Consider the following 13,595-nt stretch of genomic DNA (forward strand, 5'->3'; position numbering starts at 1 on the left):
CCTGCACCAGAGCCATTGGCAGGGCACAGGCGCACCTTTGTCTCAGGAGAGATGCCTTTGTTGATGTGGGTGAGTTATTCCAGAGCCTGATGCACCTGATGGTGAAACATGGTCCTTATACCTAGTCTGGAGGTGTCGAGTTTTGGCTTCCAGCCACTGGATTGCATTATGCCTTTGCTATTAGATTAAAGAGCTATCTACCATCTGAACTATTTCTCCCATGTAGATATTAATAGATCTTGATCAAGGCACCTCTTAACCTTCTCTCTGAGAAGTTAAATAGACTAAACTTCTTTAACTCTCACAACAAAGCAGTTTTCTGGGCTTTTCATGATTCTTGCTGGTCTCTCCAACCTGCCTGATGTCTGCTTGAAAATACAGACTCCACAAGCACAGGGAGCATCTCAGGACTGACGGTGAAAGCAGCTGTGCTAACTCATCTCAGCTAAGGATCTTACCTTGGCTCAGCATACCATTGTCACCAGCCTGGGCTGGTGGCCCTCTTAGCATTCCTTCTTAGGCCCAATAAACCTCCCAGGAAAAGGTCAGGCCTTACGAGCTCCTGGGGTCTGCCTCACTCCTAGCACAGAAAGTGACATAAATGAGACAGAGTGCAGTTCTCCCTCGACCTTCCTACTTGGCCCCCAGCCATGGTCATCCTGAGATGAGCTCAGTTGGTTAGAGCCTGGTGCTAATAATGCCAGCTGGACTAGATGATCCTTGTGGGTCCCTTCCAACTTAGAATATTCTGTGATGCTCTGATCCCTCCCAGGCCTGTTCCCACCTCCCTTGAGGTGACATCAAAAGGAAAATCATCTGCTGTTGGAGACTTTAAGCCAGTATCAAAAGCTGCATTGAACTTTCACATGTGATTGTATTTTTGTTTTCTTCTCTAAAAGTATATATCAGGCTTCATGGTGTTAAGCATGCCCCATAAATCATGTTGTATCCAAGTCAATGATTTTACTCAGCCTTTGTTTTTCATAGTCCCATTTTCTTGGGGAGTTCAAAAAACAGTAGTAATTGTAACACTGCATCTGGTACTTTCACATATTGTGAATTTACAGAAGGGTTGGGTAGGTATTTACTAAGATGTGGTATTTACTAAGACATTCCGTGTTTCACTGGAGTGACAAAGAGGGATTTGTGAAAGTGTCAGTGAAGACCTGAGATGAAAAGCTTGGTTAAAGAGCAGTTTGTCTTTGGGGCAACCCACACCACTTCCTAACCGGTCCTGTGCCACTGCCTCACTGCCAGCCCCAGAGAGCCTCCCCAGCTGCCTCAGACAGGCGGAAAAACTCTCAGAAACTGTTTCTCAGGATTTCTTGGTGGCATTAGGTACGTGGTTGGCTTTGATCTCATAATGAACGGCAAGGCCATCAGAGCCAGCCATGAATGCCACCTTCGTGCCATGCCAGGGTGAGGTGCTCTGTGCTCATAAACTTGGATGTCTTGAAAATTTCTGTAAGTGGCTGAAGAGTAGGAGTCATTTGATCATAGTGTAAGACAGCAAGATCTTACAGAAGGGGAAGGTGACTTTATTATACAAAACCTCTAAGCCAGTTGTGTTCACCCATTCATGCTCTGTGACGTACAAACACCCAGATGTCTGTCCCCAAGGGTTCTTCAGGATCTCTGCAACCTGATGGGCAGGGGATTCTGGTCACTGGGTCCTCCCTCTGATTCCTGTGTTGTTCTTGCTGGGAAATCATGAACTAGTTTGTTGGACTGATATTGTCTGTCTGTTCAGAGTTGTCTTTTGCAATTATGTTCCTGTTGGGTTAACAGGAAGTAATAAAATGCTGCTGTCTTCTGCTAACACAGCGTCTGTCCTGGGGCTTATCAGAACCTGGGCTTGGTGGTGCTCAGCTTGACTAACTGGAAATGCATCTTTGGTTATGAATACAGCCCTTCTTTTAGTCCCTGTTCTACTTTTCCCTTGGTTCATACACCCATAAGCTTGCATTTGTCTTGCATCCATACCAGCCCTAATATTTCCATTAAAAGTCTCTGCAAGGGCTAAGATGGGGAACAGCCTGCCACCTGCTAGGCCTGGATGCCATGTGTCCTCCATGTAGGGGGAAAGCAGAGCCCCTTCTTGCTAACTGCCCAGGGCTGGGATGCTGGCCATAGAAAAAGGAGTAGATTCTACTGGACCTTAGAGCAGGTCTGTCCCAGTATCCCAGCATTGTGGGTCAGATTAGTTCCCCATTTTGGAAAAAGAAGGATGCAAGGTCTTAAGAGTGTGTGGTGCTGTTTGTTCTTATTGTTACTTGTAATACTTCAGAGTTTTTTTTAAGTTGCTTTGAGGTTGATATGACCATGGCCACCACATCTGATAGGAACCCCCTCAGAGCACAGGCACCTTAGGAGGAATTGGCCAGTCCCCAGGGAAAGTGGGGAGGCTGCTGGATTCTGTTTGCAGTGCTTGAGACTAGAGAAAAGTCTGATTGAAGGGCTGTAGTTCTGTCCTGAGGTAGTTTTGCCTCTACCCTGACTTGGGGGATTGCATATGGCAAGGGGCGCAGCTGCCAAAGGAGCATAAGGGAGCAGGGTGCTTGACGAGAAGGGGCTGCCGACCTGGCCATGAGGAGGCAGGGGGTGATGGCACCCACTGTGCCCCCAGCCCCGACCCAAAGAGGAAAGGGTTATGGCAGACAGTCCAGGGCAGTGGTACTCCTAGCATCCCAGAGCTGTGCCTCTACTGGAGAGCCAGGTGTGACCCACATCACTGGCATGCACAGTATCTGCTCCACCTCCCCAGCCTTTTAGATGTGGTTGTCACACTTCTGCAGAACCTTAATTAGCTCAGCATCAGTGGAGTCTTTCATTTCATCCCAAACTGCACAAAGTTCACAAAGCCTCCGTGGGAGCCTTCACGCAACCAGGATGCACGTGAGTTGGTGCCTGTAGAAGATGTAGAAGATCTTCAGAGGAAATAGTGAGGAAGGGAGAGAGCTTAACATCCACTCAAGGAAACTTTTGCTGCCAGGGAAAAGCTAACATGGGAAGAAATTAATTTTGCATTCAGGGTCCTGTGATGTTCTCTTTATCTGTCTGCCCCAGAGGGTAACTCCCTTGCTACCAGTGATAAAATTCTCACAGACATGCCTGTCTCACGGGGGGGACAGGCAGGCCATAAAGCACAGGGGGACAACACAGCCTGGGGTTTTATTGCGCATGCGAAAGGTGTTGTAAAAGCACCAAAAAGGGTTTCCATTTTCTGCCTTCTCAGGCAGCTATCTTGCAGTGTTCTTGATTGTTAAAATTAATTTTCTTTGAAGCTTTGGCCACAGCCTGGTGCCTGGAGTTACCTGCATGTATTTAATCCTTACACTGCAAGCCCAGAAAGCACCCCAAGCATCTGTTTGTCTCTATGAATGGACAGGTCCCCAAGGACCTGTCTCCTCCAGCTGCTGCTCTGGTGCCTCGGAGGGTGCTCAGAGGATGCAGAAAGCTGTGCATTGAAGCCCTGTGCAGTGAGCCCCATTGAGTACCAACCCCATGCCCTCTCCACAAAACACTGTGGCATCCACAAGACTGGAAAGGGCTTCCCCACTGGCAGGCACACAGTGCTTCTTGCCAGAATGCACGGCTGCCCTGGGAGGGAAGGAGATGAGCCTGTTCCCCACTGGGTCTGTGCTGACAAAGGTGGGGAGCTGCTGTTTCACCCTGTCCTGAAACACCCAATCTCTGAAACACTGCCCATGTGGTTGGCAAAAGCTTCCTGGCTTCAGGGCTGGGAGAGAAAATGTCGTTAGCCATTGACAGGTCACACAGCCAGGTCACCACGGAAGTAGTTTTTCCTTTAACACACTTAGGGTGCAGTGGGGTGGGAGAGACCAGAGATCTTTGCCTCTGGCACCTTGCCACCCCTTGCAAAGTACGCCCCAGCCCAGCCTGCTGCAGCTCCAGGTGCCGGAAGCCTTGGGGCCAACTTCCCTGAGCAGGCGTCCTTCCTTCCTCTGATTTGTGTGTGTACTGGTGGCTGCAGGAGCTTAATGTGTGTTTACTGTTGGCTGCAGGAGCTGCCAAGGGCCATGGAGAGCTGGAGTCCTGCCACTGCTCCCCCCCAGCCAACCAGGCTGGATCCCACTCAGCCCCCTCCCAAGGAGAGGGGGAGCAGAGAGCACAGAGAGAGAGAGTCCATCAGCTGCTTTGAGGAGCATTGGGGTGGCTGTGGCCTTGCTGAGCAGAGCTGCAGCATCATGTTGAAGGGCTGAGGATGAGCAACAAAGTCAGCTCTGGGGAGTCCAAAGAGTTGTGATGCTGTGCCAGAGAGGTGAGGCTGGCAGAGGTGGGGGTAGGAGGATAAATGCAGAGGCTGCTCTCATTTGGGAGCTGCAGGAGCACATGCCAGGTGCCTCATCCTTCTGCAGCTCCTGACTGAGGGCAGCATTACAAACTAGCCTTTTTATAGAGGTCTGTGAGGTCAGGGCTGCCAGCGTCCAGGCACGGGCCAGGCTGGCCCCTGCACCAGCCAGGAGCACGGGGCACCCACCACCCTCAATGCTGCCTGTGTCCCTGCCTCCACCCTTGCCAACAATGAGACCTTTCAGGGAGCCATAGCCAGCCCAGCCATGGCAGCTCTGCCTGCAAGCACGGCAGCAGGGATAAGCAGGCTGCAGGCAGCAGGCTCAGGCACCACAGAAGTCAGAGTCTCCTCCTGCAAACCCAGGGGCATCTCCCACCCTGGCCATGCTGCCCTGGTGTTGCAGCTCCCTCTGTTCCTGGGTGTGCAGGTTGCTTGTTTACATGGGCTTCCTCTGCAAACCAGACTGGGAAAGAGGGTGGAGAGTCAGGGCTTCGTTCAAGATACTAATAGGGAGTTCTAGGTGGTCCCGTGGGGACATGGGGGCCATGTGAGAGCTGAGGCAGCCTAAGGGTCCGTAGCACCATGGATGTGGTAGCATCCTGGCTGGGGTCCGTGGGGATTTTTGCTGCAGGCTTCCTGCTTGTGCACCTGTGGCTACTGCTGTCAGTATTTGAGCATCAAAATTCTGGATTAGCTCTATGATACAGATTGAGGAGGTACTTTCCTAATTCATTCAGCTCCCCAAGCCCTCCTGCTGCCTCCTGCTTCCCCTGCCTTTGTTCAGGGCTTGCCTATGCTCTTGGCTGTAGCTTTTCAGCCTCCAGCACTGGCTGCTCTGATGGCTCTGCTGGAGGGGGGACAAAGAAGCAGCTTTTGTCCCCACAGGACACCTCTTCTGCTGAGCCTGCATGTTGGTGCTGCTTCTCCTCCAGGCGTAACACTGGAACTGACTCCCAGGCTGCTGACCCAGCACGGTGACAGGAGCAGTCAAGGACACTGGCTAGGGCAGGGACACTGCTTGGTGTCACAAGAGGAGGGCAAGAAGATGCCCTGGATCCTCTTGGGCCAAAGCAGTGAACATGCAGGGTCTCTTGGGCAGGGCCCCTGCACTCTGCATGGACTTTGCCTAGTTCCTCCTCAAGATGCCCTTGAAAAAGGTTCATGGCTGCAAAAGTGAATGGCAATGTAGATTCTGTTTGTGCACTGTTCTCACAACAGCCAGCAACACATCTCAGGACTGTCTCAGGGCCTGACCCTTCCCTGAGGAGTGTGGTTAGATGGCTTGTAGAAGAGTCAGAAAGAAAAAAGGATCATGCATGGAACGGGATGCACCAGCACGAGAAGTCATCTGGGGCATGGGGGCCTTGCTGGCTCCCCAGACAGGCTTGCAGGAAACCTGTGTAGAGAGAAGGGTCTTGGACTTCACATCAGGACACTGTGGAGACTTGATACTGGAAGTTTGATGTCTTGAGCCATTTTGTAGTCCCACGTGTTTTGGGCTTTGACTCTATCCTTGTTCTTCCTCAGTGGCTTCTGCTACTGTCCCAGGCAGCTGTGAAGCTCCTTACTTGCACCTTCTGGTTTGATTTGGTGGGCCACTTGCTTTTTGCACTTGTTCTTTTGTGGCGCTTGTTTTAGAGCTGTATTGATTTCTCTCTTTGCGTGACTTTCACAAAAGCTGCTCTTTGCTCCCAGCTGGGGATGCTGCTTTTTGCCATCCCTTTGCTTCCCTTTTAAAACACTGGCCCTGCTAACCCCTGCAAGCAAGGAGACACCTATAGCCCTTGAATATGGATAGATAAAAGGCTTGGATTTAGTCCCCAGTGTAAACTACAGCAGCTTTGGGTCTACTGTAGTTTAAACAGCCTCCTCTGAGCTGGTCATGCCTCATCTATAATCCTCACCCCTCCCTCTAGAGCTGGTCCAGAACTGACAGCAATGTAATGGGATCCAAGGGGGAATATTTTGGGTTTGATGAAATTGCCTTTTCCCAAGAATTCACTGGATGCCGTCTCATTTCATTATGGCTTTCCCCTGCCCACATGCTACTCTGGGACTGAGAACCCTCCTGCGCCCTCCTGAGGATGGAATCAGGGGCGATCATGGTGCGTGCAGACTCAGGGTTTCAGCTGACCTGTAGCCTGTAGCTTTTGGAGAGGCAGAAGAGAGCTAGGCAGGGATTTCAAGCACTCACTGGGGTTGAACTGTACCCACCATCTTTGCCAGATGAAGAGATGGAACTGGCAAGCTGGCCTGGACTGCAAAGGGTCATGTCTGTGGCAAAACCAGGCTTCTGACTGGACCTGAGTGGAGATTCTGGTGCTGTGAGAGTGAATGTGTATTGCCCAGTGCCCACTGGAAACCTGTCCTCTCTTCCTCCTCCCCTGAAGCAGGAGTCCACAAAGCCCTGGGGGTAACAGGCAAGAAGGCTCATTGATTTCTCCCAGAGCTGGGGCAGCCTGAGCCATCTGACAATGTGGTTGCATCCAACATGCACAGGTGCCATCTGCGCTGGCACGATGCCACCTGTCCCTGCTGCCCCCACTGCTCTGCCCTCTTCCCCCTGCACTGCCTGTTCCTGCCACACTCCAAGCAGAGCCTACAAGCCAGGCACATTACAAACTTAATGCAAGACTAATTTGTCAGCCATAAACAAGTGACAGAGGCTTCGGTGCATTTTCTGCGCATTTTATTTGTCTCCCCCAGCAGACAATGTGTGCCTCCCATCTGTACCAAACCAGTTCTCACTCAGCACCATGGTCAGAGTATGGCACTAGCAGGGCAAGAGAGGCTCCCTCTGGGAGACAGTTAGGAGGAAAGCTGGGGGGCCTGTGAAGCAGGGACACCCTGCTCACACATGAAGGCATGGAGGAGGGAGGCTGGCATAAGTGGCTCCTTCTGGCTGCGAGGGGAAAGCTTCAAAAAAGGGTTTAGTCCCCTGCAGCTTGGGCAAGATCTGGGGACACCTCTGAAATGTGTGTGGGGCAAGGGGTTAGGGCCACGAGAAAACTCAGAGGTACTTCATGAGGTCTCAAGTCCAACCTCCTTCTCAAAGCAGGGTCAGCTATGGGACCAAACTGGGTTGCTCAGGGCTTTATCCAGTCAGGTCTTGCAAAATTCCAAGGATAGAGGGTCCCTCAGCACCTATGAGATTTTTCTCCTCGAATAGTGGCTCAGAGGGTGCTCAGAGGGTGTAAAGGGCACCACATCCAGTTCCCAGGACTGTGAGCTGTGTGGGGAACCTGGTCATTCACCTACCAGGGAAAGGGTAGGATGAGGCAAGAGAAGGGATAATTTAATGGCCATGCTTCATGTCTTGTTTAGGAGCAGGGTCAGAAGATGCTATGGATGCAGATTGAAACTGAGAGTAGGATTTGAGGTTGGGCATGTCTTTGGCATGGCTGAGGCAGTCTGAGGCAGTCAATGGGCAATCTGTACCTCTAGAGAGCCCTAACAGTGTCTTGGGGCACCATGTCCAGCCAGAGGCTGGTGTTTGCCAGAGGCTGAAACAGACTGGGACAGTTTGGAGAAACACAGGAGAACAGGCTGAAAAGCTGGTATGTGAAGAGAGAGTAAAAGAGCCTCATGTCTGCTTTTAGACTGCTGTTAGAGAGTGTCCAGAAGAGGGCAATGAAGATGGTGAAGGGCCTTGAGGGGAAGCCACGTGAAGAGTGGCTGAGGTCACTTGGTCTGTTGAGCCTGGAGAAGAGGAGACTGAGGGGAGACCTCATTGCAGCTATGACTTCCTCGTGAGGGGAAGAGGAGGGGCGGGCACTGATCTCTTCTCTGTGGTGACCAGGGACAGGATCCGAGGGAATGGCCTGAAATTGTGTCAGGGGAGGTTTAGGCTGGATATTAGAAAAAGGTTCTTCACCCAGAGGTGGTTGGTCACTGGAACAGGCTCCCCAGGGAAGTGGTTACAGCACCAAGCCTGACAGAGTTCAAGAAGCATTTGGATGATACCCTCAGGCACATGGTGTGATTTGGGGATAGTCCTGTGCAGGGCCAGGAGTTGGACTCAATGGTCCTTGTGGGTCCCTTTCAACTCAGCATATTCTGTGATTCTGTGATGGAGCCAGGGTAGCAGGATGCAAATACCCAGGAGAAGAGGAATAAAGCTAGAGAGAAAGAGGTAAAAAGGAAGTTAAAAAAAAGAAGCTGCCTGCTAATCCCAGGTCCGAGGCTGCAGACGGGTCCATGGAAAGGAAGTATAAATCTTTCACATCGGCCTGGACAGAACTCCTGAGGGAATCAAGCATCAGCAAGCTGCCAGGGAGGTGTACATGGTGTGGCCTCTCTCCAGGCTGCTGTGGGCACAGCAGGCAGTGAGGAGAATGTGACATCCCTAGAAGACTCCACTCTTCACATGATGTCAGTGACGCACTGTCACCTTGGAGCTAAGTGGCAGCCAGGATCCAGTGGCTGAGCAGCAGGAGCTGAGAGGTCTGTGCCAAGGAGGGAGTTGCTCAGAGGGGACAGTGGTGAGCCAGTCCCTTGGGATGTGCCATGAGGGCGGCAGAGCTCCACTTTCAGCTCTGCTCAACCCTGGTGATAGTTGTCTGTACTGATAGACAGTGTCAAGTCTCCCCAAAAATCATCATCTGAGAGCCAAGACTGTTCATCCTTTCCTGCTCTTCCAAAACAGCAGGACCCATAAACAGGAGCCAGCAGGGCCTGACCACCACTTAGCCCTGTGGTCATTGGGTGCTTCTCCAAAAATACTATTTTAGGGTCATTGAAAGCTCTAGATCAGCACTGGCAGCTGACTATCTGCTTGTATCTACATAGTCATCATGTAGATGCACATTTAATATTAGCATGCACACAGAAATGCAGCAATTCAATACAAACTATATACTGGTGCATTGTACTAAATGCATATTAATCCAAAGTGCTTCATAATTCTGCATAACTATGTACTGAGTGTGCAATGAGGTATTTAAATTTAAATTTGTAGCACCTATTACTACTGACTCACATTAAACCATATATTTATCAGAATTGATTTTTTGACACATGTAATATACCATGAGAAACTGTGATTTTTCTTAGCCTTCCAAAATCTTTTTTTCTCTTAGTAAATGTTTGTGATACCAGGTCAGCATGGGTCAAATCCCTAGGAGCTCTGGAATAGCAGTGCCACCTATTTCCCCATGGGCACATCCCTGCCACAGCACTGGCACAGGAGGTGTTATTGTGGAATTCTCAGAGGTGGAAGCACTGGGATTGCGCTGCTGTCATTCAAGCACTGGGCAAAAGCCAGCTCCATCCTCTCTCACATGCCTGTGCCCCTGTGCTGGCTGCTGGGCACTCCCAGCCTCTCTGCTGCCCTCACACAAAGAGAGGGTACTGCACTCCCTCCTGGCAGTGGATAGCCCGTACTGCAGCCCTGAGGGTACCAGCCAGGACATGGCAACCAGGATGGATTTGGCTGCCTGTGGTCCAGTGCAGTGGTGTTCAGAATGTTCCATCTGCCATAACTTGCATCCCCAAGGATTGCAGGTGGTGCCCACGGTACCAGTGAGCTCCACAGACCTTGTCGGTCTTTGGAGAGTTTGACTCAGCGAAGCTCCAGCCCCGCAGCACAGCCCTGCAGAGCCAAGGTGTGAGCGTGTCTGGGATTCAGCAGAGTGACTGCTTGGTCCCAACTTCCTTCCTGGACCGCTGTCTGAAGAAGTGAAGGATAGTGTGCTCAGGCAGTCAGTGATGGATGGCAGGGCAAGTCCTGAGATGAGGAGACGGATAGCACAGCTTGCAGGAGGAGCGGGAGGGAGGTTGAAGAGCAGGAGCAGCATGCAGCCACTGGAGCTGTGCAGAGCTGCAGATGTGGGGCTATGGCCCCTCAGCATTGCAGCATGGTCCCAGGAGTCTAGAGATGTGGGGGAAAGGCATGGATGCAGGGTAGGAAGGAGGTGGAGAAGCAGAGTTGTTTGAGCTCAGTTGCCTTTCCATCTTCCACCTCATCTCTGTCCTGAGAGGGTGGTATCAGCTGGGAGAGGAAGGAGTACCATCTGTCCTCTGCCCACTGCTGCCCCAGGGAAATAGGCTGCTGTGACCTCCACCCTGGAGTGAGTCATTGCCATATTTGTCATTACCAGGTGAGTTGAGGCGTCAGGGTCATGGGAGGCAGTGGCTGCCGTCCACCTCTGGGGACAGCTGATCTGGCAACCCTCCCAGTGCCAGCTCCCCCAGCCCACTCCACACTGAACCAGCCCTGAGAGACAAAGCACCATCGCTGGTGGGGGCAGGAGGAAATCCCAGAGGAGACCGTGACAAATCACAGTCCCTGTGGAGTCTGCACTTCCAATGTCCCAGCAGGGATGATAGCATCTGGGTACAGAAACAATTAGGAGCAGTCACAGTATCTGAGGGACTGCTTAGATCCCAGCACCTTCGCACTGGAAGTGTCGAAGACCAGAGTCAGGTCTGTCCCACAGCGCTGAGCCACTCTGTCATACTCATCTCCAGCTGCAGACAGCAACATCCTGCCACAAAGGGGGCCTCCTCCCTGTGGTACAGAAACACCATTGGCTTGGAAAGAAGGAGGAGAAAGAGGGAAGAGATGGGGACCTGAACCACCTTCTCAGGCAAGCAGCAGGGAGACCAGGGAGAAATGATGTTTGCTTCCATGTAGCACAATTTTGGTTGTGATAGTGCCTATAGCATGAATGGTGGTTGTTTTAATTTGATGGGAAAAACAGTGCAAAGGAGCAATCTCTCTCCAAAGCATCAGGCAGCTCCTCTGCCTGCCTCCTGCCTGCAAACTCTCCCTTTCCCAATAAACCAGACAGCATTTGTTGGGTGGAAAGAGAGATAACGAGTCCATTACTTGTCCATAGGGCACCTGCTGCTTCTGTCATTTCTAACCAGCTCTATGAGAGCTAACCAGCTCCTCTGTGAGAGGAGTGAGTGGGAGAGTGTCATTTCTGCAGTAATCTCCGTTTCCTAACAGCATCAATAAACGCAGGCTGTACCCCAGAAATGGCAGGGGAAAAATAACAATGTGTCCTTCTAGCTAAGGCTGTGCTACATCTCCAAGCAGAGCCCTTCTCAGACATGGAAGATCTGTGGCAAGCAAGGGACACCCAAAATGTGCCTAAACCCACCCAAGAGCAAAATGTTACCCTTCCCTCTTATTCAATGGGAAGGGAGGAAAGCCATGTGATGGCACCTGGAGTTTTGAGCATCATCCTCTGGTAGAGAGTCATGGCTGAGGTTGTGGTCCAGCAAAGCGGGAAGAGGCAGCCCCTGGGAGCCACTGTGGATGATGTGTTCTTGAGTTAAATGAGAATCCACCTAAGAGGGAAAGTGGGTCAGGGCAGTCTCTGCTCAGATTACTAACTGGTTAATTCAATTCCTCATTTAGTTGGAGCAGAAGGAAATTGTGGGCTCTGACTCCCACCCTTCCCTTTGATCTGTTGCTATTGCTGCAGGCGCTTGCTTCTTTCTGCAAGGACTGGATTCAGAGCCCCAAAAAGCTGATGACTGTTTGCAAGACAAGATCCTGGAGCAGAGCTAGAGGTATTTTGGGGATGGGCCTGGGAGAGCCCCTTCCTGCAGCAGAGCAGCTGTGTGAGAGGAGTCCCATTTTTGCGAGCAGTCAGGACATCCTTCCCCACCTCACTCAGCTTGCCCCTCCCTCCCCAAAAGGCACACCAAAGCCAAAGCACCGTCAAAGCTAACTTTGACTTGCTGCTGGGCTGCAGCAGCAGCTCTCCAGGGCGCTCACCATCAAGGGCACCTGGCCATTGCTGCCCTCCCTGCAAAATGCTGTAGTGGGTCCCTCTCTCCCCAGAAAGCAGAGGCACCAAGGAAGTCAGCACCAAAATAACCTGTTCCCATCTGTGCTTCCAGCGGCAAGCATCCAGGCAGGATCTGGGGAAGGGGAAAGCCATCCTTCTCCAGGATGATGGAATGGGTTCTCTCCTGCTTGCCTCTTCCTGGGAGAAGTTGGACAAAGAGCAGCATGGTGCTGGCAGGAGGCACTGATGCCTTTGCAGCCCCAGAGCAGTGCATTTGTGCCACAGCTGCCCTGAACCTGGCTGGTGCCAATGCAGCCCCCACGGCCTGGCCACAGCTTTCCACGCTGTAGGTTGTGGCTGTGCAGGAGCTGTGGGGTTCATCTGCCCAAGCACTGGGCAGTGTGTATTCACCTGTCCATCCATTCAGCTGCAGCCAGGGCTTTCTGCATGTGCTTTGGAGCAGGGTGGTGAAGCCATCCAACTGTTGTTGGTTTATTTAGCAAGCGACGATAATTTTCTGCCTACTGCACACTCTTTAATTAACAGCTCAGAGGATGTGGGGCGAGAGGCGTAATGAGTGCTCCGTTTGCATATCAAAAGGCAGCATCATTAATATCCCTGCACTCACAAGAGCTCTCAGAAGGCAGGCAGGTCGCGGGCAGGGACGCCAGCGGCAGCTGAGGCTGAAAGCCCTGCTGGGTGTGCGAAGGGCTGCTGTGCCGAGGGCACGTAGGCTGCATGGGGACGTGTAGGGTGATGGGCAGAGAGCAGGTAGCCGCACCCTCCCGCTCTGAGGTAGGAAGCAGGAGGGTTTTGTCAAGGGGACCAGATAACAGGGCAGTTTCTAAGCAAAGCGGGGTCTCACCGAGGATTTTTGGCTAAGTTGCCTAAATCCAGATGCTGCTCTGCAACAACTCCTTTTCTTGACTCTCCTGCCAGCCTGGAGGAGTTGTCCCCAGGCGACCCCTCACTGGCCAGTGCTGGTGGCCCTGGAAGGTTGCACTGAAGTGGCTGATTGTTCAGATAAAGCTTATCCTGTTACCCAGGCTGTTTGTTGCTGTACTTGCACAGAGAAGTCCCTGTAGATCTCAATTTGGCCATGCTCAGACAGCAGGATTAAATGTTCCTTTGCTTCTGTCTCCTGTGTGGAAGAAATCAGCTAACCGGGTGGTGGTTTACTCCTATACATGCACTTGTCTTTTTTTCCTGAACTCTCTTCTAATTAAATATAAAAATTTCCCAGGGGATAGGGGAGATGTCATGCCAGGGCATCCTTGGCTCTCCCTGCATGTCTGGCTGCACTGTGCTTACTGGGATCCTGTGTTTCCAAGGCTCTTGAGGTTTTTTGTCAGCAAGAGACTTGTTTTGAACACTCGGTTAGCCCATGCACTTACCAGCAGGCTCAGAGGGCAGGCCCAGGTGGGACTTGTCTGGCAGGCATTTGTTTTCCCTGCTGCAAAGCTGGGGGAAGTCTGTGTAGGCTTTGCAAAGTTCTAGGATCAGGGATGTGATGCCCAGGATTTCTTCTGCTCTTCTCC

General features: G+C 51.7%; 1 protein-coding gene across 1 annotated transcript in view; it reads left to right on the forward strand.

The window, feature by feature from the left end:
• The window catches only part of CRY2 (cryptochrome circadian regulator 2), an 83,603-nt gene that overhangs the window by 826 nt on the left and 69,182 nt on the right, over positions 1-13,595 (forward strand). The gene's annotated exons all lie outside the window — the stretch shown is intronic.

Source organism: Pipra filicauda, unplaced genomic scaffold (genome assembly GCF_003945595.2).
Source record: "Pipra filicauda isolate LSUMZ 115617 unplaced genomic scaffold, ASM394559v2 scaffold6_size6359152_pilon, whole genome shotgun sequence".
NCBI classification, from domain to species: domain Eukaryota; kingdom Metazoa; phylum Chordata; class Aves; order Passeriformes; family Pipridae; genus Pipra; species Pipra filicauda.